This window comes from Vanellus vanellus (assembly GCF_965231255.1).
Source record: "Vanellus vanellus genome assembly, chromosome: 2".
NCBI classification, from domain to species: Eukaryota; Metazoa; Chordata; class Aves; order Charadriiformes; family Charadriidae; genus Vanellus; species Vanellus vanellus.
The window spans coordinates 29,606,498-29,632,186 of record NC_138906.1 but is presented as its reverse complement, the minus strand read 5'-3'; positions in this window follow the sequence as shown (position 1 = coordinate 29,632,186).

Here is a 25,689-nt window from a genome sequence, read left to right as displayed (position 1 = left end):
CTCTCAAGCTCAAGTATCTTTATTTCTCAAAGTCCGAAACACATGCAAAATCAAGATGTGTTCATGGAACTTATTTTAGCAAATAGGTGTGGTATTTGATCTTGAAGGGAGCCGGTAATAGAGATTCCTGGGGTTTATTCCAGGGTCAATCACCAATTTACAGAGTTTTGAAAACTCTTTCTATTCTAATTTTGGTCCTGTGTGATGGCTTAGAGAATATTTTTCAGTAGACTTATGAATTCTTATTAATTTATGAACTCTGTTTATACAATGTTATTTTCAACGTGGAATAAATTTATGCAAAAAGAGACCCTGCCTGAGAGACAGAAGTGAGTCCTCAGGGCCTCGTGTCTTCTCCCCAGCAAAATAATCGAAGTCACAGCCTGAGCCATTAACTCTTAATAATTTCAAGCAGCAATTTAAAGAAAGTATGGAGAGTGGAAACAACACAGAAGAAGGACAGGAGGAGGATATATTTAAAACTGGATTTTACAAACAACACTAATAGAAGTAGCAAAAAGAACCCCCCTAAAACAGGAAAGAGGGTCTGGCAGAGAAAGAACCAGAAGCCCTAAGAAACCTTAATCACAATATTAATGACCCTTTAAAAAAATCCTAACAGGTGGAATTCATGACAGTTTTTCATATTTTTTTTTTAGATCTACAAATCTTCTTTGTTTTCTCTTATTTCTTTCATTATTGGTATGCTTAAGCTCTTTTGCAAAGGTTGAATGTGTTTAGCTTCAGCTGTCACAGAACTCTGCAGAGTTAAATAGCCTGTCAGAGCAGCCTCAGGAGAGCTCTTCTTCTGGGCCTTGATGAAACCAAAACTATTTCAGCAGAATGTACATGAGCACAGCAATATTCAAACGTTTCTGGAATTGTATTAGCATAAAAAGTAATGCTTTTGTATGTAAGTTTTGTATGCCCCCTTCTCCTTACTGCTCAATAAAAAAAGCTTATTTACACCAAAAGTAATAAATTGTGACATAGGAAAAAATATTGAAATTAATGTCAAGAAAACCACAGTGTGTCCAGCTTTCTACATGAATTTCACTTTCCCACTTATTTCAGGCCTTTGCTATGCTTTATCAAGACAAAAAGTTACAAAAACCTACAAAACCTGTTTACCCAGGTCCTCTGCTCCCTGATGGAAGGCTTTGACCTCTCAACCACTATATAAAAGATGGGCACTATTGCTCTGCCTATCCTTTCTCTGTACCTTGTCTGTTGCAATGAGTTGACATGGAGGGATAAAGAAAAGAAATGCTTGTCTGAGGGGCTTGAATTTCCCCACACATTAGGCACCTAACTCAAATTTGTCAACTCCACTCCCAGAGCCAGTGTGGTTTCAGATCTGAGCCTGACTATACGTTAAATGCTAGGTGTAAAAGATTTGACCAAGGTCATGTAGAAGTCTGGGATGGAGGGAGGGACTGAAAATCTTTCCCTCAAATGGCTTGTTCCCTTCTAGTGCATCTGGAATGGCCCTGAAGACCGAAGCACTAGCTATCCATATAATGAATAACCCTTCCACTAAAAATTGCTCCAGGCGCACTTGGCAGCAGGAGTAAGGATAAGTGGGAGGACTAAGATAGCTGATAACACTTGGTAAACTATTAACCAGCCCACACATGGGCTTGAAAGGTTTGTGTGTGTATATATTAATCTTTTCTGTAAACATACAGAGGACAATTATGGACATGATGGCTTAAACTGCCAGTGTTAATGGATTGCTGACCCAACACAATTACTACTGCACAACTCCCACAGATATCTGTCCTTACTGCCAAGAAAGGACATCCTAGTTGGATCCTCACATCCTGAAGAAACTGGATGGGAAAGACAGAAATCAGTTACCCAGGGGAAAAAAACCAACCCACAAAGAAACCCAAAATAAGGGAGTGTTTCTGTATATACACATGGATATAACTCGTGTCTGGTTTGCACTCAGAAGTATAAAAAAAATATCACAGAAAAACTCTTTGTGACACCTAATACAGAAGATCATCTTGAAGAGAATCAAAAAATCCAGTAACTCCAGCACAGAGAATGTATGGAGGCCGCAGTTTGTTGGCAATGGTCTCACTTGGAGCTTCATGGTCCTGCGCAGCTGTTCTAGGTTAAAAAGCAGATTTGTCCTCTGCAGACCATCCACATTCCACTTAAAGCCCAAATACACAGGCTATAAAAGCAGAGCAGCTCTTGGTGAGGGTGTATAAATATCAAGTATCAAAAACTCTGAATATACATGAGTATTCATGTATCTTCATTTGACTACATGTCCTGTGTGTCCTGGAAGCCCCAAGATCCAGCAAAACTATTACATCCCAATCCAGTTTCTCTGGGTGTTCTGTTTCAATGGTTGTATGATATTGCTGGTGGCTGTGAAAAAGGTCTCTGTTCCGCCCCAGAAGTACATACATATCAACTCTGTCATTCCTCTTTATATCAAAGCATCTGGATTCGTCTTGCAATAGAAGGTGCTACATAAGGCCAGGTATGACAATCTGAGCAATAAAATTAGAAATCCTAATCTCTCCATGCTGGGCACAAAGAGAAGTTCATTGAGGCATTAGTTTACTGTAGTATGTTATTGAATTGCAATACTGCAGATAAAAACGGAATGGAAATGGCAAAGTTATTAAACTAATTGTATCTACAAGGATATTAATTTAATTTATCTCACTTGATTATTATTGTCATCAAGTTCAAATGCAAATCCTGAAGTATGAGTTAAATAGATAACTGAACGGGGGGGGGGGGGAGGAGGATAAAGGATTAACAATTATAAATGCCACTTCCTTACATGAATTTGGAAAAGAAAACCTTTCTTATAAAAGATTCTTTGATATCCTTCTTGTTTTCTAGTCTTCTTGTTAGGAATTTTTAAAGCTTTCACTTTAAAGGAACCCATAAAGAGGACTAGTGTGTACAATTTTGCTTTACTGGACATGAATATGTTTGCCTGATATCAAAACTTAATTCTCTGCTGTTTCAGTAGATGCTAAGAAGTATATAGAAACCAAAAGACCTAGTGACCTCAAAGAGAAATGGGAATGGTTCTTCTTCTGCCTACAAATAAACAATACGCTGTAATCGGTTTTAAAATTTGTATTAGGATATTGTGGTGCTAGCACACCCCAAAAAGAATTAAAATGTGAATATATGGTTTCTGGTTTATATTTCCATTTCAGTGTATGTGATTCTTTACTTATCACCTTTCTTTAAAGAAAGAGTTAGGGTTGTGTTAAGTTTCTTATACTATACATATTTAAAAGCCTATATCCAGGGGCTAGCACAATAAACCAGTGTATTCTGATAGATTAAAAGTGAGATTGGGTCTTCTTTTAAAGAAATGGCAAAATACCAGGGTGTCACCTAAGGTATAAATACTGGAATCAGACACTGTTATCCTCATCCTGACTGAGAATATATCTATAACATATGCTACAGTTTCAAGTTACTTGCTAAGGGTAATTTAATCTTAGAAAGACCGTCTTATTAGAATGATTGTGGTGCCTCTGGTACCTCAGTAGGCTTGTTCAGAGTGCTGTGCTCTGGACATATAACCAGACACCTGCAGCAGAGCCTTCAGTCATCTGCTTAATCTCCCAGTACTTTAGTCTTCTTGTTGACACAGTGGAAGACAAGTTGGAAGTCAGAATTAGGGCATAAGATATGAGGTATAATTAACCTTTATAAAGTATTAGAAATTTCTTAAATGAAAAGAAATAAGTAACAAACCCACACAGCAAAAAAAAAAAAAACTCAAACTTCATTCCGTGAACTAACTCTCCTATCCCAATTTTACATTTGCCTCTTTTTATTCCTTGTTCCTATCACTTCTCATCCCTAGCAAAGTATTTATTTCCAGAAATAAGAATATTATAGGCACAGTCTGTATATATATTTCTTCATATTCAACTGAAATCACTTCAGATAGTCTTGGTTTTGTTAGGAGTCTCTAAATGGAAAACACCTGCCATCACCACCCCAACACCTTCCAAAAGAAACTGTAGTCAGCCATAGAACCCAATTAAACAACAGAAAAAAGCAACAGTATAGATGATTTCCTACAGATTTGGGTCCTATAATTGGGTTCTTTGACACCTTTCTGGGTATCAGGACTATGCTGACACTGCATAGTCTTCCTTGGACCAAGAGGAAGACATTTCTTTCTGTCTCCACCCAGCTACGTTATTTCATAAAGTGTTTGGAAATTTATCTTTGAGATTACTGTTTTTCTCTCAGACTGGTTGGGATAGGCCAAGAAATTCAGTGGTTATAAGGAGATGAGAGATATGAACAGCAAAACACAGATGTATCCACACACATATTAATCCAGCAATGATTTCATTAGCCTCCCTTCTTTAGGAAACTGAGATGAACCTATTTGAAATAACTTCAGATAGTGTAAGGAAAAAAAGAATAAACATTCAGAATTGTAGGGAGGTTGATTCACTTCTGAACATAAATCAGACTATAGTGTATTAAACCAAGTCTTAAAACCTCAGTCCTGCAAAACATTTAACATTCATGCTTGTCGTGGTTTAGGCCAAAATCCGCTACTGGGGACCTGGGGGACCCCAGATGGGACCGACAGATGCTCCCCTCTGCCCCTCTTCAAAGAGAGAGGCAGAGGAGGGAAAAAGAGACGTAGGAGTTTAGAAGGAACTAAACTACTTTAATGAAATATTAATAATAAAATAAAAAGAAATAATGAAATATATACAAAACCTTATCAAGCTCCCGAGATGACAATGACGTCACCGGCTGGCACTGGGGCAGTCCCAGGCTGGACTCAGTGACAGACGGGAACTGGATTCCAGATCTGGATTCAGGATCGGGATTACAGGCAGATGAACAGAGTTCTCCTCAGATGTCGGCCATTGAAGGAAGAGCGCTGACCCTTTGATCCCTCAGCTTTTATACTGAGCATGAGGCAGATGGGATGGAATACCCTGTTGGTCAGTTTTGGGTCACCTGTCCCGTCCACTCCTCCCTGCAGGTGGGACCCCACTATGCTTTTGCACTTCTGACCCTCCAATGGGGCAAATAACCAAGTTGGTTGGCCTTGGGGGTTATAGCAATAAGTATAAGCAGAGCCTCTCTGCATCCCATGCCTGGGCATCAGCTATAAACAATTGGTCTTATCACTCTGAGAGAGTGAACGTTGTCTGCACAATATGCAGTTAATTTCAGTAGTTAGAGAGGCCCAGCTAAGAAGCAAAGTTACTGAACAAAATTGGTTCTGTTTTACCTCAAACCAGGACAATGCTTAAGGTAATGTGTTAGATGGACTACATGCCTAAAAGACTTGTTAAATTGCAGTCATGCTTTGTACTGAAAGTTATGATTCATATCTTATGAATTTAAAATAATAGCTGAGCCAAGGGCAGCCATGGTTTATTATTATAGCTGTGTGCAGCATGGTAATCAAACCCATGGAAATGTCTGCAGCTGTACACACAACATCCCTTCGGAAATGCTTCCTTCACTAATCTGAGCTCTTGAACTAAGTGGATTGTACCCTACCATGCAACACACACAGTAAAAAACAGAGAATAGAAAGCAAAATATAATTTTGGCTGCCATATCCCTAAGTTAATAATCATTGTAGGAGCACGTGTTGAGTTTTGGTATTAAAACGAAGGGTTTCATATTACAGATTATAGGGAGGCTCATGTGAACAAAGTGGCAGATATAGACAATCAAAGTGTCTATTGAGGCATGGAGCTGCAATACAAAAGCAATCAGTGCAGAAAGCAAGGCAGTGACAATACAATTTTAAAACCATTTGATAGGCAAACTATATCTGTTGAAACTTCTCAGGGTGAATGAGTATAAAACTCATTATCAGTATTGCAGCATGTCCCATGACACCATTTTATTTATTCAGATGAAGACGGGAGAATGTAAGTAAATACAACATCCCTGCACTCTAAAAATTCTTTGCAGATAAATCCTTTGCCTATATTTGTTCTTTGTGCACCTTCCATGAGTCTCTCATGCAATCTCCCTGCCTACTGTAGGAAAACAAGTGTTAGAGAAAGTACAGGGCATATGCCTGTGAAGTGTATTTACCATTTAGAACGGTCAGTGAACACATTCAGGGTCTTAATGATACTGGAAAGTACTGAATCCTTAATCTCAACTTTTATCATTTAATTTTCTTGGTTGAGTATCTCAGCTGTCTGTAAAGCATCACAGACTACTCGGTCATGCCTTTAAATGGTGAGAGTTATTTGGCTGGCAGAGTCCATTCAGTCACACTGTGCAGCAACATACTTTGCATCTTGACACAAATGCTTGTTTTTTACTAAGTACTTTTCACATACCAGTTTTCCCTCAGGAACTATGGATCCCAAGCAGTCTACAGCCCATTTCAATCCATATCACTGGCCAGAACTTTGAATCCTAATGCAGGGGAATCTGTTCTCTCATTTGAATACAAAGACATATCATAAATTATCATTCCTGAAATATTTCAAATGCACACAACCAATCACATTTGTACATTTTTCAAGATGCCAAAACTTTTAAATACCACAGTGTCAGCAATTATCAGTGGTTTGGACTGTGATTTTTGACCCCAGATCCAGCACTACCCCTGATTTGATAGTGTCTGAAGCCTGAAGAGTCTCTTAGTGCTGGTATGTGAGGATCTGTAATTTCCAGTGAGCTTAGCATCAGACTCACATACAATAATTACTATTGTTTGCTCTGCTTTATAGTGGAAAGTTAGTGAAGATTCAGACTGTGCTTTTTCTTTCTTTTTTTTTTTCCTCATCCTTGCTATAATCTCTGTAATTGTGATAATAGCAATCTGAACTACCTTGCCCTTTTCCTTGTTTAGTAATTTGATTTGAAAGCAACTCCTATTCTCAAGTTCAGTAACCTTAGGGAAGAGGTGAAACAGAGAGGTCATTCAAAATACAGAGACTATCAAAAAGGTTTAAATAACTGAATCATTAAGATTCTATAACCTGCTCTCCATGACAAAGATGGTAATGAGAAGAGGAAATAGCACACTATGCAATGTATTCATTGGGAAAATTACTGTAATGAAACTTAAGCACAGGAAATAATACAAATGTAGCCTGTTCTCATTAGGTACTAAAGATTGACATTTCTGTATCCCTTTCTTCCTGTCATTGTTACTCTTGTATGAAAATCAAACCATGCTTTTCATCCTAAAAGTCACATTTTGCTCGACATACAATACAAATGCATCACAGATATGCAGTCACGCAGTCGGAGTATTTATTTATCATTCATACAAATTGGGAAACAAATCTTATGCTCAAATCTAAATCCAGTATTTATCAATCATTACAACTATATTAAGATATAAAAGGTACAGAACAGCCTTTGGAAATACCCAAAATAAGTCTCTATGTGCAACCATGAACCAGTTGTATACAGTTGAGACATAAAGTGAAATCACGAATTCTCCTTAGGAGACTTCCATGCAGATGATTACCCCAGTCATCCACAGTATTCATGGAACTTGCCATCTGCAATGCAAAATGAATAAGATGCTACTGGTACTTCCATAGCTCACTCTCCTTGCTGGCCTTGATCCAAACTCTTTAAATGTCATATGATCATGAGCACAGAAAGGAGACCAGTATAGTGGGACCCAGTACTCCTTACCTCATAAAATCTGATATGAACTCAATGCAGTGAGGCACGTTGTATGTAACCTTTTCATAATCTTCATCTAAAAATCAATTAAATGAACCACAGGCACATGTTATCAAAGGATTCCTTGTGCAGAGGCATTAATGGACTGGAAGAAGATGCTACTTCTTATTCTTTAGACTCACCTCTAATGATGTGACACTTGACAGCTGGGGATTTCTTTTCTCTTCTGATCTGGCTTGCTTCTTTTGAGCAGAATTCCAGCATTCAGTGCCTGGTGACCCTGCATCAATAAACACCCTTATGTTTCTAGTGTTAGATCTGCACTTGACATAAAAACAAATGAAAGTGTTCTTCTGTATATCCAGTTCTGTTTCATATAGCTTTGGCAACTGCCAGCTGGAATAGGAAAAGACGCTCTGATTTCAATAGTTGACAGAATTGCTATGCAGAGAAAGCCAACCAGTGACAACTGAAAAGGAACAGGACATTACAGAAAACCTGTATGTTAACACCAGAGTCCAAGGCCAAACAGATCACCAAATAAGATTCAAACCTCACCCTCTCCTGGCCCTAGCTGTCACCAGGCATCAGACCTAAACAATTCCTAAGTTCATGTTTTTCTTCACTGAGTCATAATAAGTGCTCCTATACAAAGATAGTGCGGTGGCTGTCAAGCGCAGATCACATTGAATATATTCTAGTAAGAGAGGGGCAAAACGAGTGCAACTCAGCACCCATCTCCTTACTGGACACCAAACCATATGCAAACTTGGGAACCCCTCCACAGGCAATCTGGTTGTTAGTGTACCAATCACACACCTGAGACTTGGGATCTTTCACATAGCCAGAGCTCCCAGCCACATCCACGCATCAGCTCTCTCAACCACTGCAATCCTCCAAGCAAGGACTTGGTAGAAGAAGACATGAGTGCCAATCAAGTGAAAAGACCTGGATGCTCTTCATAGCTTCAGCCATAATCTTTTCTTATATCCCAGCAAAAAAGTCTGGTCCGAGTGAAGAAGGGGAGAAAAGGGAAAGAGGTGTGTAAGCAAAACTTTGAGAACTGCTAGTAGAGTATACAGAGGGCACACAATATAACATTTTCCTAGTGTAAATTCTTGTCTTATATTGGAATACTGCTTTTTCCCCAATTGAATTCATGGCTGCCACTGCATACACACATCTGTCCTTAAAAGGTGCAGGTGTTGCCTTGTAGGTACAGCTAAGGATTTGGGGAGCTGGGACAAGGGCAGAGGACTTGTCAGGGACATTTTTCCTACAAAGTCACACATTTTGATCCAAGTGACATAAAAAGGCTCTGTGACTCTGGTAAAAGACAGAGAGTGTGCTACAGATCCCACTTACACTAGTTTCTCATTTCCTAAACTTCAGTATAGCAAATTCTAGGGCAAGCTTGTCTAGAGAAGAATTTTAATGTGTACAGAAACTTCTTTCCAACACTTCACATGATATTACCAGGCACGTGACAAACCCTGGATGGAGCATTTATGACACCTGACATCTAGAGCATTCACATGCCTTTTCAATGACAGCTGCCGAGAAGAAATAGCATCCTCCAGCTGCACAACTTTATCCTTCCCTCACTTGTGAATTGAGACGTTTGGCTTTAAAGTGGCACTCTGTACTGTACTCTTAAAACTGCAATTGTCACTTGATGAAAGGAAGCCAAATGCTCCATCAGTGACATCTGACAGCAAATAAAAATCTCCTTCCTAAGGGCATAATGGGCAGGATGCAGCCATATCATTCTTTCCTCTTATTAGATCACGCTATCAGTGGGATTAACTATCAGGCAGTATACACATGGACTCCACAAAAAATATAAAAACCAGAAGCAGGGTACAAAAGGCAAGCGCACACTCCTCAAAACTGAGCACCATGACATTCCATGAATAAATTAATGTGATTACTCCTCCAAAGAAAGCCCAAAGAAAACAGTTGGCACTAATGCAAGGCCAGGTACCCTATCACCTTAAGCCTGGCCTTCACAGCGGGGTGAAACCATGAGGGAGGAAAGAAACAGCAGTTCCTCACTATCTGCATTCACTTGCAGGATAAATCGTTGTTCTTTAAGAACAACACAAGCATGTGCACAACAATCGCTAGATAGTTAAACAAGGATGAAAAGCATGACCAGATATACAAAAAGTCTGAGCTTGTTCATTCTTTCCTCCCACAGCTGCTGTCTGGCCACAATCTCCTTCTCAAGTCTAATTAGCAGGCTAAATTATGCCCTCATGTTACTCTGTTCAGTGGAGTTTGCATATGGCATAGATTTGTACTTATGTGCTATGGCAGAGATTTTCTTAAGTGACTCTCTGCTAGTATTTAGATGTTGAGGAATCTGATTTCAGAAAGGGCTGAATGTCCTGACACCCAAATAGTTCTCGGTAGAAGGACTAAGATGTTAAAGACAATCCAGAGCGAATCAACAAGTTGCAGCTCTGGAGGGGGTATACACTGTGGTCCCTGTATCAGACCTACCAGACATACATACCCTACAACACCTTCAATGACACTAGACACTAATGGGTAGGAACATTAAATGTACCCCTTAAATTTAACTAAGAGATTTTTAGCTTTTATGTATGCTGTATCCAGACACCATGACCCTGAGTTATTTGTTACATTTCTTCAGCCCAATATAAAAAAAGTAGCGCTGCTAATAAAAATCAAATTAAGTATTGATAATAGCTTTTTGTTACTTTTTAATCTTTCCTTTATTTACTCTTATGATATTATTTTCAAATTATAGCTCAATTCCAAAGGACCCACATGGGACCAGCAAAAAGATCCCCTCTTGAACACAAACAACTTCAAGGCCAAGGACAGAACTCCCTTCTCCTACCCCATCGGGCCATAGAGAAGCAGCTTAGTTGGGAGATCCCCACTATAAAAAGAATCTGACTCAAAGACTATCCATGTCTCTGCTACATCCTCCCTAGAGAAAGGTTGACCATATCTCCTCTTCAGCATAAGCAAGAAAACACGGGAGTCGGCAGAATCCTTCTACTTTTATCTGTCTTCACATAGGAGGATAGGAGGAAGGGGGTTTGCACTGTGAAAAGCCCCCTTTCCTTTATTTAGTGATACAGCTTGGACCACCGAGAAATAACATTTCTGTTTCTCCCTTGCTCAAGGAAAGCCAAATTCTGTGTCACGTGGGATAAGCAATGAGTGGATTTGGGCTTTCCTAGGCAGATGTGTAGCGCAGACCTGAAACTAGAAGTGTCTCACATAAGAAGGACTTACACGCAGGGCGAGGAAGGAGAGGAACACACATCAGTGCACTTATCTCTGACTGCAGAGCAAGCCTGAACCCCAGTGCTCCAGTCAAAAGCACCATGTAAATTACCTTAACTGACCCCAGTTTATTCACAGAGCATTTTATTCTAGAACATGCCTCCTGTGAATCCCCTTGGCAACTAGCTAACACGCGGCAAAATATTCTCTGGCAAATGCCCATTAAACTTCACATAACGTTCCTACACCAAAGAGGCTTTATCTCTAGTTTGTAGTCTCATTTTTTTTAAGCTTCCTGCAGTACCAGATAAGCTTTTAAAAAAGCTGTTCATTATTTGATGTTTCCTTTGTCCAGAAAAAATGACAACAAATAAATTTTTTGGGAAAAAAAAATAAAAAACAGACACCACTTTGATAGCTTCAGTGGTGCTATTCACAAGACAAAGAAAAGATACATTTTTAACATTCTTGTCCCGAATATTAAAGTCCTGGGTTTTGCCAGAGAGATGATTTGGGTATAGAGAGCTTCATTATCAAAGGACTCAGCAGTTCTTCTTGTCTGTATCGTCTCCAACAGCATCCTGGATGTCACAATCACTTTCTGGGAAAGCAATTTTGATCTTCCACAGAAAGCTATTAAAAGTATCCTGGATCTTACAGATATAGCACTTCAACCTGAGAATTTTAAAAAGCCAGTAGCCCTTCTTAATTATTTAATTAAGATTTAGCACTGGGTATTAGCTCCTGGGCAGAGCTGTATGTCACGTATATGTCATATAATTTGTTACTGAAGGATGAACATTAATGTCTGTTGCCACCTTAGGAGACAGGCTCAACTCGGCAATACTTCGCTAATAGTTTGCAGGGTGGGAGGATTTTGAATTTCCATCATTTTTAATGATTCATTTGTGTTTTAATGGGGATCCAGGTTCACTTCACATCCTTGGGCCATTGCAGACATTTTACCCCCCTGTGTTAATCCTGTGTTCATGCCCCAAAATGAATATTCATACCATTCAAATGCAATTTTTAATTAACTGCACCACCAGCATTACCATTATTGCACCTGAAAGATCCAAAGCCAGATCAGAGAAATGTTGCCACAATAGAATTCACTAAATTCTGCTCACATTCCCTTCTAAGGCTGATCACCTTTAAAGTAATGAGAATAAACTGTGGGATAATATAAGACAGATCTAATTAAGATAATGAACTGGAGATTATGAACATTGCTACTCTGTGTCTGAAGAATTTTAATATATTAGTCTAATAGAAGGTTAAGGATTTACAAAAGGAAAGATATAGAAATATACAATGTGGGTTTCTTGGACAAAGCTTAAAATTTGGCACCTGAAATGTATAAATAAGAGGGATAAAAGGAAATAAAAGAGCATATTCCAGGAAACACACATCATAATTTCTTTTAATTAATTTACTTAATACTTGCATAGAACACAGGATGAGACAATTCTCCCTAAAAAGTGAGGAATAAAAAGAAAGCAGGCAGGGAAACATTATGACAAGCTGAGAGGCACTTATAAGGCTATACTGTGGAGAGTTTTATCCTACCTTCCATCTGATATGGCTATTATGGTCTTGGATGAATTTTTCTTGAGGGAGCAGCCTAATTAGCTTGCCAGCAGCAGCAAGGAAAGGAAAGGGGGGGAGGCAGGCAGAGAAGGGGGTAAATGAGCTGTTAGGTAAAATAGAGTCAATATCAATAAGGCCTACTGTTCAGTTTCTGTGAAGCTTCATCTTCCAAAACAAGGCAGCAGAGAGAAAAATGTTTGAGGGTGAAACTAGAACTCAACAATTTTCTGTAATCAATAGCAGATTGTCAGAAATCGTCCTTCTCACATTTGCAGAGGTACATTCTTCAAAGCAAGTGCCTGGGAACCGCTGCCTTGGAACAGTACTCCCAGCTAATTCGCTGTAATTATTCTGCTATGGATAAAGTTTCACTCCAGAAAGAATCATTATTGCACTTCTAGAATAGAAACATCAGTTTACTAGCGCATTAATTAAGGAGTAAGTAAAATTAGGCTGGGCTGGGCTGCTTCAGTGCTGCACACTGAGTGCACACCAGCCTCCTCTGGCGAGAGGGGATATTGGGAAAACTGAAGTCCTGAGCAGTAAGTCAACACAGAGGTACAACTACAGCTCAGGAAGGCATAACCTGCCCATCACGAGTAATGACAGCAGCATGTCTGCAGTCGCGCGTCTTCTCTTAGACTGCACTGTCTTGCCTAAAACTGTAGGCGAGTGCTGAGCTGTGAAGCCTCAGCTGCCATAGAGGGACTATTTCTCATATTTGAGTTAGCTACTGTAATGCCCCGGCCCCTGTGAGCCAGGAGTCTTCATGGTGTGAGGAGTGACACAGTTCCTGGACACCATTTGCTCTGTGTTGCATGTTGTTACTGTAGACTAACAGATCCTTCGATGTGCCCCAGTACCTGTGAAAGTATAAACATGTCAAAATGCTCATGGTATTATTCGGACTCATCACAGACTCCTTCACAGAGCTAAGCTAGCACTGCTAGAGGCAACAGGTGGCACCAGACCCTGCACTTGGGGGAGTGCAGAGTCCATAACAGAGGCTGGTCACTGGATGTGAAGAGGGAAGCAGTTGGCAATAGCCAGCCCGAAACACCATTTCATGTTGTGTTGCCATAGCGATACAGTATCAGGACAATAGAATCAAATTTTGCATGATTAATGACAAGGTCCAGCTTAGAAAACATCCCTTGACAGAAAGAAGTATCTGAGAATAAAATGACAGTAATCTCATTCTGGTTCATTTCTACTGCTCCAAACAGGATGCCATGGACAATACGTAACAGCTCCAGAGTTCATTTACAAAAGTACAGTCCTCACTGCTGCCTCCTGTCCAATTTTCATCTTGTTCCAGACACAGAGATTGTACTACAGATAAGCCTAATTGTCACTGGCTTCACTGAAGTAGCAGTGCTATTTCTCTCTATTTAGAAGCATCCACTTTCCTTGGAAAAATAGCCATCTGTGGATCTGGAGACAGAGAAATTCAGTATTTTTGAGCTTTCCTTCAGATTATTCTACTAAAAAACCCCAAACACCAGCTTTTTCTCCCTAGGGCAACAAAGAGATAATATCCATAACATATTCTCTATAAAGAGTAAAGCCTGTCTGTGAAGTAGACAGGTATTTCCTGGAGGCTTGTTCAACGCTTGGGGTAAGCAAGAAAATAAGGACATAACCAGTCTCCCTGCTCATACTCTGAACACCAAGCACATTGCTTTTACCCTCGCTTCTCTCTTATTAGCACAGTATTAAAACTAATTCCAAAGGAAAACATTGGGCTGTGCACACTCATCCCCCCAAGGAGAGGGTGAGAGAACAAACATACACCAGCTGTTCCTCGTGCTGCTCCGTGCTCTGCTGCATGTCACTCCAGTGCTTTGGTCATGAGCTCAGTACAAAACCCCAAAAGAATAAACTGGAAACCATGACTGTCCTAATATTGCTACAAAAAGCCTGAAAAAATCAGAACAAGAGCACTGAAGCAATTGCTCATAGGTCTGTCAGCTGTGTACTATGCACCAGCTCACCAGGAGAGGACAAATTAAATGAGGAGTCCTTGAATTTTAAAACAGACTCCTAGGGCATGTCTTGAAAAAAATCAGTAGACTTCAGGGGTGGATAAGCCTGATCTTCTGGAAAAATCTACTTTACCTGAATGTCTTGTATTGACCAAACTGGCAATGCACTGCAATAAACTGTTAATACTGCCCTGATTCGTACACGTTAAGACCCTTCCACTGTGATTATGGGGAGTTGAAACAATATGGTGTTTGGACAAAAAGCAAGGCAAACAGTTAGTGAGAAAACAAGGCACCTCTTCATAAACACTTGGGAGATGGGAGGTTCACCAGCCCTAGGAGGACTGTCTCAGCCTGCCAGTGAGCCCACAAATTGTCCTCTGTGAATGCAGGAGACAAAGCAATTCTGAACCCATAAAAAGTTAATATCTTTATGCCAGGAAAAGGCAGCTAGAAATATGTAGGTGTGTTTAAGCAGATATTGGCTGGAGGGGGTTGAAGAAGGTAGGCCTGCCTGCCTTTAGGAAAAGGAAACATTATTTTTGGGAGACCAAGTGACTTGTTTTAAAAGCTTTTTTCTCTAACTGCTGTATTCTTACTGCTACCTTGGATTAGAAGTGCTCTAGTCACTAAACTCAGTATAGTCACTGTCCACTGGAGATGAGGACCTGGTCAAAGTGTGAGTCACTTGATTTCACCCCAAGAGTCCAAGAGTTAAAGGTACAAAAGCTAAAACATGAAATCTGAGAAAGAAAAGAGAACATGGGTAATGTTGGCCTTCCAAATTGTTACAGGCTAGTGAAAAATCTTAGCAGGGAAAGATGTGAAATAATCTTATTGTCCTGTATGACAATTCTGACAATTTTTCAGACAGGTAATATAATTACAGTTTGATCATTTTCAGTGTAGCTCATAATCATCATGGAGACATGAGACAGCACTTGTCATCTCTGATTTGCAGAGCTGAAGTATTTTTACCTGTATTTACAGATTCTCCCATTCTGTCCAGGATTTGTTAGGCTTTGAAAAAGAAAAAGCCAAAATGGTCTTAGTTCACATAGATACTAACTTACCCCTTGAATTTTTCCTCCTCTCAGGGAAGACAGAGTTCCTTCACAGATGGAGAACCAAGATGTATCTGCAGTGTCACTTAAGAAAATTATTTCTTCCGATTAAACTGGAAATTATTGAAATTATTTGTTGTGAGATCACAATCTCAGCTCCAAAGTTGCTGTATTACCAATTGCTTCTCTTTTCCTGTCAGTGTTTATTGTCTTTTTGACACCATTGGATTTCAAGGATACTTTCATTTATAAACATTTTCTTTCCCCAATATTTAAATCAATAGTTCCAAATACTCTTTTACTCTCCATTATCTTTTCAACTTTTGTTGCCCTCAAGACCTATTTCTATCCTGTGCATATGCATAGAGATGAAAAGATCAAAAGATACGAGCTCATTCAAATCTCATCATCTGTCTTATATCCAATGTACCGTACATTAATGGAGTATTAAAGTTTTTGAGTTAAATCAAGGTAAAAAATTCAGTTATGAAGATAAAGGCTGCTATAATCCAGGAATCACAATTTTAACTGCTGCATAAATACATGAGTAGGACATACGATTTGAATAACAATGTGAATATTGACAAATATTGAGTAACTCTGTGAAAGTGTAACATTTAATATGGTAGCTGTATTATTATTAAAAAATGAAGTGGAACAGACATGTCACCAGGTCAAGGACACCTCCTGATTTTCTCACTACCTGTATACTGATCTTTAACTACCGTGTACTGCTTTACAAAAGTTTTAAAGGCCTTTAGGATTGTGCTGTTCTGTTTAAAGTAAACCAATTTAAGGAATAGCCATTTGGCAAAAAGACTAAACAGTATCCTAATAAGAAGAAGCTAAAAGACTATGTAACTTTCTTATCACTTGTTAACTCAACAGCTGCCAAGACGACCTGCATCAACATTACCAGGACGATGAGTTGCAACACCAACTTGGTACAAGGAGTGTGGAAAGGAAAGCATTACCAGCCTGTCACGACAGCCTCTGAGCAGAGAGCTCTTAAGGGAAAGTTTCCAGAAGTCTTGACTTACATTGCCACTGCAGTGACATTTCTGGAAGCTGTCCTCACAACCAGAAGTCACCATAGAGACAGTGAGTCATTTGCTGGCCCCCTGCCCTTTCTACTCCCCAGAAGTAAAATGACCTAATACAAAGTCAGGTGGTGTTGTTTTTAATCATTTTTCCTAATTATTTACTCTCAAGCCTGGTAGGAATCCCCAGAAAAAAAATGGGCTCCTCTCTGCTAGGCCCAATGCATGGAATAAAGTCCAAATCCAACCCAAAATCTAAACCCAATCCAAAAAGCTTACAATTTAGGGACAAGTCTCAGGCATCTTATACCTGAGACTTCGAGGGATTAAACTGAAAAGCCTCATCTTTACTCTTATACGTGCAAAAGCAAAGTGGAAGCCTAAAGGGGCCCTGAAATCCCTCACACCGAGTGAGGTTTCTTTAGGAGAGGCACAATAAGCCTTGTTCCTAACATCCTTTCTCAAGGTCTTATGTAAGGAGCATGCTACAGTTTGGAGCAGGGACAAGAGGAACAGCATTACAGCTATTTGAGCCATGACATTTCTATTTCATGCAATCCTATTTCACATCCCCATAGGACACTGCAGAGGAACCTCAGTTTGAGCCGAACAGATTATGCTAGAGCTTTCACCAGACCTCAGGGCAATCCAAGGTTAAAGGAGCACAAAAGTATCTTGAAGTTACTTTTGCCTATCTTCCTTCTGGGTCATGATTTCTGTGCTTCTACTCTAGAGACAGGACACAGAATTTCACTCTGATTTGCTCAAAGTTGTCAATTCCAGAACTGATTTCACATGTCCTGAGTTCCCAGTCTGCCTACTTTACATTGCAGGCTGCAATGGAGAAGAGATGGTTCACTGGGATCTTATCAACATGCATAAATCCCTGATAGGGGTGAGTAAAGAAGACAGAGCCAGACTCTTCTCAGTAGTGCCCAGTGGCAGGATAAGAGGAAAGGGGCACAAACTGAAATACAAGAAATTGCATTTTTAAAACAAGGAAAACTTTTTTTTTTTTTTTTGTATGTCAAACACTGAACAGAGAGGTCGTGAAGTCTCCATCCCTGCAGATACTCAAAACCTGACTGGACACGGCCTGAGCAACCTGCTACAGACAACCCTGCTTTGACCAGTGGCTTGGACAAGACAGTGTCCAGAGGCGCCTCCCAACCTCAGCCATGCTGATGCTGTGAGTTCAAGAACACCCCTAGACAATAACTTGATGGCTACTTTACTGCAAGTAACTGAAAGGTATCAGCATCTGTAATGCTTGCTTCAAAATATTTGCTTCTCTGAAGGAACACAGGATGTGCTGACATAGAGGTGCAAATGGAAAAACGCAACTATGAGCTGCTCTGGAATACAGAATTCAAAACTATTAATTATGAACTGCTAATGCCAAACACAGTGCTGGATGAATTTCTTCAAAGTTAATATTTCTGCCTGCTCTAGCCTGATTCTCAAGGGTCCATGAGTGGAAGAAATGCTGCCGAAACTTGGAACTAGAGAACTCCCATATGCTCCTGTGTCTTTAGCAATCCTCCAGCTTTACACTTAGTTATATACAGGCTTTCTCAGGAAATTGCTCTCAAGAGACATTCTTTGTGGGGGAGAGAGGGTGGAGACAGTGATGATTTGTGGGGTGGGGTTTTCAAGGGCATCTGAGGGATTTAAAAAAACAATTTACACTAGAAATTAAGAATTGGAATGTCCTTTTCTTTGGCTGGTGATGAAAATCCCACCATATTTATTCCTTACTGTGTATGATTCCTTGCAATAAGAACTACTTCAGTGATGTAAGACCAAGTTAGCCTCACATACTCACACTCCTGTAGCAATAATCTACTGTGGTTCTCATCATGCCAGATGCTTCTGTCCAGTAGCTCTCCACTTGAGGAGTCACAGACATCCAGGCTAGTAGCATGTATCAGGTAAAGAACAGAAATTCTTTGTCAGAAAATAATAACCAACATGGTGAGGTTTCCAGGTGTCCTAAAATGGTACAGTTTTGCAATGGCAGATGATAAACTTATCAGGATTTTTGCACAGCACCAACTAGACTGACTTTCTTCTTACCTTCTTTTTTCACAGCCTCTACAGCATCAGCCTGTACCACTAGTGTTCCCTCACCTCGGCAAGCCGTCACAGAAAAGTACACGAATTAGGAACTCAACAGAGGGCCACATATTTCGTATGTAGAAATAGGTTCAAATCTTCACAGTGGCTTGCCTCCACCCTAACAAAAACGTCTTGCCTTTCACTTTCATCTCAGAGCCCCTGCTAGCAAAATGTGAATCACATGTAGTACCCACACCCTGGACTCCTGAGACCTAGAAGAGCAGGACTTGCGAGACCACTTGCTTAGTCCTACTTTATCCTGACACTGGGATCTATGAACCTCAAATGGAAGATGAGGCAGGAATAAAAACAGCAAAAACAATGCTGTCTGTCAGGTCTGCCTGTCACAGATAGGAGCTTCTTTGATACCACTGCAGAGCTAACAAACAGAAGGGACATTCATGGCATCCACACACTTCTCAGTGTCGTGTCCCCCCCCGACTCTCTCTCTTTGAAAAGCCAGAGCTCTTTGCATCTCTACTGCATGCACAGCTTCAGTGATGCTCAGTTTCTTTGCTTCCACATTGATATTTTGCAGATTCTTAATAACCCGTTATTAAATCAAAAAGTGCAGTTTCATACATGCTAATGAGAAGAGCATAATGTTAGCTCAGGGAGTGGGAAGTACAGCCCCATAATGAAGCACTTTGCCAAAATACCTCGGTATTCACATGGGCAGGTGAAATATATACTCAAGGACAGAGCAATAACAAAGTCATATTCACCCACAAGGACATCTCAGCCTACATGACATATAACGAACTTGTGTTAAAACATCTGAATGGAGTGCCTCTGCACAAAATGCTATGAAGGGATTAAGCCAAAAGACTCATGTGGCAGTGACTCAATAAGAAAGATGATAAAGCACAGTCATTTAGGCCCCAGTTTCCCCCAAACCTTGGCTTCAGCTGCTCAGGCTTCATTTACATTACCACATCTTGTGCTTCAGCTATTAACAGCATACTACATTGTGACTGGCCTTTTGTGGGGACACAAAAAGAACGAGTGGTCACAAGGAAACCTTTGTGCCTCTTCCACGGTTGCATAGGAGAGCCAGTCCTTGCAGTCCACAGCTGTATAGGGAGTTTCAGAGTTAATAATGCCAGCAGCAGAACATTTTCAAAGGAAAGTGGAGCAGAAGGGAGGGCAGTTAAAGCTCTGCTGTCTTTCTCTCACATTAGCTACCAAACTAAACAGAGGGAGTTTATGCTGTACCCCCACAAAGGAGATGTACAAACTACTTGTCATTGGAGAAATCTTTTCCGTGACACTGAGACTTTCCGTCTGCCCTTGAGAGCTGACAGGCACAACGCTTTCAGAACTTACCAGCGCTGCAGTGCACCTGCAGTTCCCCCACAATTTTGCTGTGCCCTTGCTAGTGTCGGGAGAATAAGCATCGTACAGGATTTATGCATGTCCTATTGCTGGATTTATATATTTTATTTTTAAGCACTGGCCATATGCATGATGCTTAATAAGACATAAGCTCTGCCTGGAAGAGATTATTTGTTACATATTCATTCATTCTCTGCCTCAAAAAAATCGCAAAGGGTATTTTAAAAGGAATATAAAAAGCCTTATTCACCCTCAAATCAGAGAGTCCATCAGCGTGCCTAACTAGACAATTCGCACCACTTAATTCGTCTTAATTGTCAAACTTTATGAATGAGCAATCTGGGAAGTTAGAATTAGAAGCCCCAATTCTGAGCATGTTTTTACTAAGGATATGCTTACATTTTGTAATATGAGCTATAAGCCCTACAGAAGAATTGTTCACAACCTGCAGAAAAAAGGATAAAATAAGAAATAGGGGACGATGCTAGAAAATCAAAACTCTCCCGATGCAGAGAGAATTAAAAAGACTATTTTAAATAAAGCTGGACGTGTCCCGCATGCAGAAAATACATTTGTGTCCGAGAGAAAGAGCCAGCAGGTGTCAGCCTTGCTTTATACAACCAGCCTCTCCCTGGCTCACAAGCAAATTCTTGCAAATTTATTTGATCTGATTATTAATATTGACAGTAATTTTCTTCTGAGAAGTAACAGTTACACAAGTTAACTGTGTTATCAAAGAAGTCTATATCCAGCAATATTTATATAGGTTAAAATGTTGAAACAGCTGTTACCATAGCAACTGCTGCATCAGATGGATTATAACTAGGTGAATGAGACTGGAACAACTTCCTGATGAGAAATTCAATTAATATGTCAGTATTTGTAGGCAGAAGCTAAACAGCAATTCCTCTGAGTTGGCAGTCACATTTTACATGTGATGTTTTTCTCCAAAAGGGAAATGGTGACCATAATACCTTTATGCTTCCTTCACGTTTATACGTATGCCTGTTTTCAAGGCATTCACTTGAGAAACACATTTATTTTCCTCATACCAAATTCTGACTGGTCAAATGATGTGTAGACTTTCATTCACCATATCTGTATCACACAGGTAGTCTCATAATGCCAGTGATCATTCTGCTGTGTCACAACATGCAAACAAAATACAGTGTTTCCTTTATTAAAAATGTATGGAATTTAACTTTAAAGATACAGCTTTATAAACACAAAATGCTCTAATGCTCTCTGTATGCTAAGGGTGAAAAAAGCCCAGTCCTTGTGCAATTTAGTTTATGGAAGGCTCCTTATCTCCTGCAATTTCCACAGCACTCTGAATTCCCAGGGATGCTGTCAGTTATTCTGATGGGTGCAGCACCCAACCGTGTTTATTTCTGATGTTCTTTTCTGATGACCTTTTAAAGCCAGTCCCCACACCCCAAGTACAGTCTAACCCACGGGAACCACCTGTAAGCAACAGACCAAAAATGTGTCTATGGAAGACTCCTGACTCTTCATTTTCTTATCTGCTTTAAGTCATGACCTAATTTGATGTAGGGACTTGTATTAATTTCTTCTGAGATCCCCACATCATTTTTTGGCCTATCCTTATAAGAAAGTGTCCTTTGGGTCCCATACTTTAAAATCCTTTAATCTGCTTCAACCACAAAAACCTTCAAATGTTAGTCAATACCCAAGCTATCTTGTTTCCATTTGAAAAAGCAATGTAATGCATAACTCAGATTATGTCCATGTTCTCATACTTTTTTTTTATAACAAATGCATACAAAAAATATATACAAATGTCTCAGAAGCCAGTATGAATACATATTTGGAAGGGTTTCCCACTTACAAATTTTCAAGTCTGGATTTTCACCTAACCATCTGCTCAAAATAAGCTTCCCTCTCTCTCACAGGACTTCCACCCAGGACTACGTTCACAGTTCACCTTGTTCTCTAGTGATTTTTATTTTCCATTCCCATTTATCTTTAGACAGACAACTGCACCAAATTTATGCATCAGTCCCTGAATTTGTGGTCAATTTTGAGGCAAGTCCCTTCGGCTGCCCAGCTAAAAATCTATTTGGGCTGTGTCCAGCTTAACACTAGTTTCTACTGCTTTATTTATCATTAAGAAGAGGTAAATTCAATGGGTTCTTCATTTTGAATAAAGCAGAAATAACTGTAGTAATACAAACCCAACAATATTTTTGAGGTCAGCCAACAAGCACCACCATCAAGAAGAGCAATACCCTGAGTCACATGGGATATGATCAAAGTAGATTTCATAGTAAGCATATACTCAACATGAAGCTTGATACTGTCATGAGTATATCAGTGGCACCATATATCTATATGATCTCTGAAAAATGAGGTTTTCTTTGAGCATATGTATTACGGCCTCCTTATTAGTGCAGCTCTCCAAATTTGGAAGGCTTTCTATGCAACCGCAAGTACTAAAAATAGTCTTTACAATTTATCTGTTAAATTTTGATCAGTGCATATTGCAGTTAGGTGGGATCAAGAAGTATGTGAGAGACTGATTAGGCTAACAAACAAGCCGCTGGACTGAGACTCAGCTGGCTGAGGCTTGAGAGACTTGCCTTCTACTTTCAGCCTTCTCACTTATGTACGATGGGACCACAGAGAAGTCACTTCCTCTCACTATAATTCTGTTTATTTTCCGCTATCCCTTTTCTGTCTTGCCCATTAAGATTATTTAGAGACAGAGATTGCCTTCCATTTTATTTACACCGTGTTTACACAGAAGAGACCATATATTGTCAGGATGTCCAACTGCTCAAGCAATGCAGTTATTCTGCTAACAATTACAACAACATTATTAATAAATCATAGATACCATGGCAAATGCCATCTCACTGAAAATAGCTTTGCAGTTTTGGTCATATAAGCTAGGCCATCCATCTTGTCCTTTATTGATCTTTTAATATATATTTTTTTTTACAATGTTACATTAAACATTTCATGAAATCAGACAATTTTTGTCCAAGTTTCTTTTTCAGCTCCCTTTATGTAATGAAAGAATCAGGTAAAAATATATTTAATTTTTAAATAAATAATTTCAAAATCTAGTCATATTGAGATTTCATGCAGGAAATTGCTGTTAGAATGCAATAAAGGAGTTAACTAATTGTAACATTTTAACATCAATGCAGTTTCACCACATCTAAATTTATGGACCTTAGAAGTGAAAGACGTTGATTTCAATGACACTAAAACATAAGCAGGTTTCTTATTGTGCAGGTTATTATGGACACATGTAATATGATTTGGATTTGTACACAATATAAGACCAGAATAGAAGGAAGTTGAATCAAATCAAATAGGCGATTCTGGTGAAGATAAAATATTTTTCTATCATGTTGGAAACCACAATAATGAATCAGAGGATAAATATATAAATTCTAACTACTCTTTGGACATATTTACACCATGCAGTCCGAAGACTGTGAATACAGAGGCAGCAGCACAGCTAAGTAGCAAGGGAACCACAGCAATATCAAGATGCTATCAAAATGCTGCCTGTGTTGTCTTCTTCTATTAGCTTGGAAGCAAGGCCATGCTTACCGGATGATAGCACAGTCAGACACCACCAAATATGTCTCAACTTGGTGCATTACACAGGGTTTGAACACAAGAACAGGCCAGTATGAGACTGTGCATCTCTAGTAAGATCCACTGTGCTTTCTAGACATATCCCAAGAAACTGGTTTTGCTGGGCTCATGCTATGGAGTACCAGCTTAACAAATACAAACTGACAATTACTAGCACTTCCTACTGGTTATCAAAAGAAAAATCAAAGTCACCATCTTACACTGGCTTGTTCTCATCAGCTGAAAATGCTTGACATAACACAGAAGTTCTGGAGAAATTCAGGCACTTGCTAATAGGCCTCTTTAACCAGCTGCTTAGAGGTTTTTGCTACATGATTTCAGGCCAAAGATCTTTTATAATCTGCTGCCATTTCCTGTGCTGTAATTACAAATCTTGTATCTTGACACAATCTACTTTTCCAGCTCTCTGTCTTAACTCTTTTATTTTTTTTTTATTAGATGTTTTTCAAGATTTAGTTTGCAGAAATATGCCAGTATCTACGGACCAGATTTTTCAGCTTGTGTAAAGTTATGTAGATACGCAACTTTTTCAATGGCACAAACTGCAGTGAGCTTTAGATCTGTCCTGGGAGCTGGTTACCTAACTGTCCTTTGTGCCTTTGAAAATATCCTGTGGGGCCCCATATTTACTTTTCTATTTAAAACAGTTTGGACCTGAGCCAACAAGGTTCATTAAGAGGCACTCAACCAGGTTCTTCATGTAAATTTCAAATGTCTTTATAAACACAAAGCTAGCAAGAGCAAAGACAATGTTAAGAAACCAGCTTTCCTTTGGACCACTCACAATCTCCTCTGAATTAAAAAATTCCAACAAGAAATGGAACACAGCTAACTATTTTTATAACGTTATCATTTTCCAATTTCTCTGTCTGGTACCTTGCATACAAGAATCCAAAGCACTGTACTAGAACTCAGTATTCCTCTATGACTCTGCAGTCAATCTAAAAATACACAGGTTTTACATTTTGGAATCATAGAATCATAGAATTGTCTAGGTTGGAAGGGACCTTTAAGATCATTGAATACAACCATCAGCCTAACACTGCCAAAACTACCACTAATCCATGTCCCTGGGCACCACATCTACCCGTCTTTTAAATACCTCCAGGAATGGTGACTCCACCACTACCCTGGGCAGTCTGTTCCCATGTGTGATAACCCTTTCAGTGAAGAAAATTTTCCTAATATCCAACCTAGACCTCCCCTGGTGTAACTTGAGGCCATTTCCTCTTGTCCTATCGCTTGTTACTTGGGAAAAAAACCCGACCCTCACCTCTCTCCAACCTCCTTTCAGGTAGTTATACAGAGTGAGAAGATCTCCCTTCAGTCTCCTTTTCTCCAGGCTAAACATCCCTCAGTTCCCTCAGCTGCTCCTCATAAGACTTGTGCTCCAGACCCCTCACCAGCGTTGTAGCCCTTCTCTGGACTCACTCCAGGATCTCAATGTCTCTCTTGTAGTGAGGGGTCCAAAACTGGACACAGTACTCGAGGTGGGGCCTCACTAGTGTTGAGTACAGGGGGCCGATCACCTCCCTAGTCCTGCTCACCACACTATTCCTGATATAGTCCAGGATGCTGTTGGCCTTCTTGGCCACCTGGGCACACTGCTGCCTCATATTCAGCCAGCTGTCGACCAACACCCCACCCCCCACCCCACCCCCCGTTCCTTTTCTGCTGGGCAGCTTTCCAGCCACTCTTCCCCAAGCCTGTAGTGCTGCATGGGGTGGTTGTGACCCAAGTGCAGGACCCGGTACTTGGCCTTGTTGAACTTCATGCCATTGGCTTCTGCCCATCAATCCAGCCTGTCCAGATTCCTCTGTACAGCCTTCCTACCCTCAAGCAGGTCACCATTTCTGCCTAACTTAGTGTCACCTGCAAACTTACTGAGGGTGCACTCAATCCCCTCATCCAGGTTGTTGATAAAGATATTGAAGAGAACCAGCCCCAATAGGGAGCCCTGGGGAACACCACTTGTGACTGGCTGCCAACTGGATTTAATTCCATTCACCA